The sequence below is a fragment of the Arachis duranensis genome, chromosome 4 (genome assembly GCF_000817695.3).
Source record: "Arachis duranensis cultivar V14167 chromosome 4, aradu.V14167.gnm2.J7QH, whole genome shotgun sequence".
NCBI lineage: Eukaryota > Viridiplantae > Streptophyta > Magnoliopsida > Fabales > Fabaceae > Arachis > Arachis duranensis.
Genome location: NC_029775.3, coordinates 56,740,689 through 56,745,373, shown reverse-complemented (window position 1 = coordinate 56,745,373; position 4,685 = coordinate 56,740,689). Strand labels below are relative to the sequence as shown.

General features: G+C 38.5%; 1 non-coding gene across 1 annotated transcript; it reads right to left on the bottom strand.

Annotated features, from left to right (window-relative positions):
* Window positions 1-1,376: 1,376 nt before the first annotated feature.
* LOC127747358 (small nucleolar RNA R71) lies at window positions 1,377-1,484 on the bottom strand. The gene has a single exon (XR_008009158.1). It is a non-coding gene; the product is annotated as a small nucleolar RNA R71 (small nucleolar RNA).
* Window positions 1,485-4,685: the final 3,201 nt, after the last annotated feature.

Genomic DNA, 4,685 nt, shown 5'->3' with positions numbered 1-4,685 from the left:
CTAGTAAAGGATTCCTGGCAGTTAATGCCAGCCAGAGTATCTGGCTGGGCGTTAAACGCCCAAAGAGGCAGCCAAATGGGTGTTAAACGCCAGAATGGATAGCATTCTGGATGTTTAACGCTAGGACGACACAAGGGAGGTAATTTCCTTTCAAATTCAAATTCTTTCAAATTTTCATTGTTTTAATTCATAATTTTAAAATCTTATCATTTTCATATCACATTTTCAAAAAAAAATCCTTGCTAACAATAAATCTTTTGATTCAAAAATTTCAAGTTTGTTGCTTTCGTGTTAAGAAAGGATCAATCTTTGAATTCCAGAATCATATCTTTTAGTTTCTTGTTAGTCAAGTCATCAATTTTAAAAATCAAATCTTTTTAATTTCTTTTTTCAATCATATCTTTTTCAATCATATCTTGTTTTAAAAACTTTAATTTCATAATCTTTTTCTAACTTCTTCTCTTTTCAAAATTATTTTCAAATCTTTTTTAACTAATTACTATTTCTTATCTTTTTCAAAACCACCTAACCACTTTTCCACTTCCAATTTTCCAAAATCACTAACCACTTTTTCAAAAGTCTTTTTAATTAACTAATTGTTTTTGTTTTAATTTTTGAATACTCTCTCTCTCTCATCTCTTTCTATTTTATTTGCTAACACTTATCTTCTACTTATAATTCGAACCCTCTCTCTCCCTCTATGTTCGAAATCTTCTCATTCTCTCTCTACCTCATTCCTCTATTCTTCTTTTCTTTTGACACATCAAGGAATCTCTATACTGTGACATAGAGGATTCCACTACTCCCTTTGTTCTCTTCTTTTTCATATGAGCAGAAATAGGGATAAAAACATTCTTGTTGAAGCTGACCCTGAACCTGAAAGGACTTTGAAGAAGAAGCTAAGAGAAGCTAAAGCACAACACTCTGGAGAGGACCTTACAGAAAATTTCGAAAAAGAAGCAAACATGGTAGCCGAATCCAACAACAATGCTAGAGATGCAAGGAAGATGCTTGGTGACTATGCTGCACCAACTTCCAACTTTTATGGAAGAAGCATATGAATTCTTGCCATTGGAGAAAACAACTTTGAGCTTAAGCCTCAATTAGTTTCTCTAATGCAGTAGAATTGTAAGTTTCATGGACTTTCATCGGAAGATCTTCATCAGTTCTTAGCTGAATTCTTGCAGATCTGTGATATTGTTAAGACCAATGGGGTTGATCCCGAGATCTACAAACTTATGCTTTTCCCCTTTGCTGTGAGAGACAGAGACAGAGCTAGAACATGGTTGGACTCACAACCTTGAGAAAGCCTAAACTCTTGGCACAAGTTGGTCAACGCTTTCTTGACCAAATTTTTTTCACCTCAAAAGCTGAGCAAGCTTGGAGTGGACGTCCAAACCTTCACACAGAATGAAGGTGAATCCCTCTATAAAGCTTGGGAAAGATACAAGCAATTAACTAAAAGATGTCCTTCTGACATGCTTCCCGAATGGAGCATCATATGTATATTCTATGATGGTCTATCTGAATTGTCCAAGATGTCATTGGACCATTCTGCTGGTGGATCTCTTCATCTGAAAACACCTGCAGAAGCCTAGGAACTTATTGAGATGGTTGCAAATAACCAGTTCATGTACACTTCTGAAAGAAATACTGTGAATAATGGGATAACTCAGAAGAACGGAGTTCTTGAGATTGAAACTCTGAATGCCATATTGGCTCAGAACAAAATATTGACTCAGCAAGTCAATATGATTTCTCAGAATCTGACTGGATTGCAAGATGTATTCGGCAGTGCTAAAGAAGCCTCCTCTGAAGGAGAAGCTTATGACCCTGAGAGTCCTACAATGGAATAGGTGAATTACATGGGAGAATCTTATGGAAACACCTATAATCATTCATAGAGGAATCATCCAAATTTCTCATGGAAGGATCAACAGAAGCCTCAACAAGGCTTCAATAACAATAATGGTGGGAGAAATAGGTTTGGCAATAGCAAGCCTTTTCCATCATCTTCTCAGCAACAGATAGAGAATTCTGAGCAGAGCCTTTTTGGCTTAGCAAATATAGTCTTTGATCTATCTAAAATCACTCTCGTTTTCATGAATAAAACAAGGTCCTCCATCAGAAATTTGGAGGCACAAGTGGGTCAGCTAAGTAAAAGAGTTACTGAAACTCCTCCTAGTACTCTCCCAAGCAATACAGAAGAGAATCCAAAAAGGGAGTGCAAGGCCATAACTATAACCATAATGGCCGAACATGGAGAGAGTGAAAAGGCAGTGATTCCTAGTGAGGAAGACCTCAAGGGACATCTACTGACCAATAAGGAGTTCAATATTGAGGAACCAAAAGAATCTGAGGCTCATACAGAGACCATAGAGATTCCACTAAACTTACTATTGCCATTCATGAGCTCATCAATAAACTGAATACCTGGATTCAGCAGACATTACCTCAGAAGAAACTGGATCCCGGAAAGTTCTTAATACCTTACACCATAGGCACCATGACCTTTGAGAAGGCTCTGTGTGACCTGGGGTCCGGTATCAAACTCATGCCACTCTCTGTAATGGAGAAACTAGGGATCTTTAAGGTACAAGCTACAAGAATCTCACTAGATATGGCAAACAAATCAATGAAACAGGCTTATTGACTTGTAGAGGATGTCTTAGTGAAGGTTGAAGGTCTTTACATCCCTGCTGTGATTGATGTGGACAGAGGAGAGTTAGTCCTTCAATTGAATGAGGACTACCTTGTGTTTAAGACTAAAGGATCTTCTTCTGTAAACATGGAGAAGAAGCATGAAAAGCTTCTCTCAATGCAGAGTCAGACAGAGCCCCCACATTCAAACTATAAGTTTGGTGTTGGGAGGCCACAATCATGCTCTGAGTGTCTATGAAGCTCTATAAGAGCTCACTATCAAGCTATTGACATTAAAGAAGTGCTTATTGGGAGGCAACCCAATCTTATTTATCTATATTAATCACTTTCTCATATTTATTTTCAAGTATTAGCCTATGTTTTTTTTAGGTTGATGATCACGTGAAGTCACAAAAACAGCTGCAGAATTAAAGCGGAATAAAAAATAGCATCAAAAATAACACACCCTGGAAGATGAGCTTACTGGCATTTAAACGCAGTAAGGATAGCAAAATGGGCATTTAATGCCCAGTCTGACAGCATTCTGGGCGTTAAACGCCGTAAATGGCAGCCAGACTAGCGTTTAATGCCAGAAAAGGGTGTCTGGTGTATGGATGGCGTTAAACGATAGTAAGGGTAGCAAAATGGGCGTTTAACGCCCAGTCTGGCAGCATTCTTGGCATTAAACGACAGAATTGGTAGCCAGACTGGCGTTTAACGCTAGAAAAAGGCATCAGCCTGGCGTTTAACGCCAGAAATGGCACACAGTGGGCGTTTAAATGCCAGAAAGGTGCAGGGATGCGAAATCCTTAATACCTCAAGATCTGTGGACCCCACAGGATCCCTACCTACCCCAACTCACTCTCTCCCTTCTTCACACCCTTCCATAACACTCTTCCCCAAACACCATTCACCTATCAAATCCTACCCTCTTACCCATAATCTCTCCACAACTCACATCCATCCACTATTTCCCAAAATAAACCCCACCTACCTCACCATTCAAATTCAAACCATTCCCCTCTAAAACCCACCCCTTCTTACACGGACTCCCTCTCACCCTTACCCTATAAATTACCCTCCTCACTCCTTTATTTTCACACATCATAACCACCTAAAACCCTCCTTGGTTGAACCACTCACCCCCTCTATCTCCTCATTTCTTTCTTCTTTTGCTCGAGGACGAGCAAACCTCTTAAGTTTGGTGTGGGAAAAAGCGTTGCTTTTTGTTTTTCCATAACCATTAATGGCACTAATGAGCAGATATTTTATACGCTTTTTTGGGGGTATTTTCATATCGTTTTTAGTAGGATCCAGCTACTTTTTAGTATATTTTTATTATTTATTATGCAAAAAACAAATTTCTGGACTTTGCTATGAGTTTGTGTATTTTTCTGTGATTTTAAGTATTTTCTGGCTGAAATTGAGGGACCTGAGCAAAAATCTGATTCAGAGCCTGAAAAAAGACTGCAGATGTTGTTGGATTCTGACCTCCCTGCACTCAAAATCAAATTTTTGGAGCTACAAGAGTCCAAATAATGCGCTCTTAATTGCGTTGGAAAGTAGACATCCAGGGCTTTCCATTAATATATAATAGTCTATACTTTTTCCGAGTTTAGACAATGCAAACTGGCATTTAACGCCAGCCTTCTGCCCTATTCTAGCGTTACAAGCTAGAGTCAAATGCCAGAAACAGGTTACAACTTGGCATTTAACTCCAGGAATAGCCTATTCACGAGAAAGCTTTAATGCTCAGCCCCAGCACATACTAAGTTGGCCCCGAAAGTGGATTTCTACACTATCTATCTTAATTTACTCATTTTCTGTAAACCTAGGTTACTGGTTGAGTATAAAAACTACTTTTAGAGATTTATTTTGTACCTCATGACATTTTACATCTGAATTTGTATTTCCGACGGCATGAATCTCTAAACTCCATGGTTGGGGGTGAGGAGCTCTGCTGTGTCTCGATGGATTAATACAATTACTTCTGTTTTCTATTCAATCACACTTGATTCTATTCTAAGATATTCACTCGCACTTAA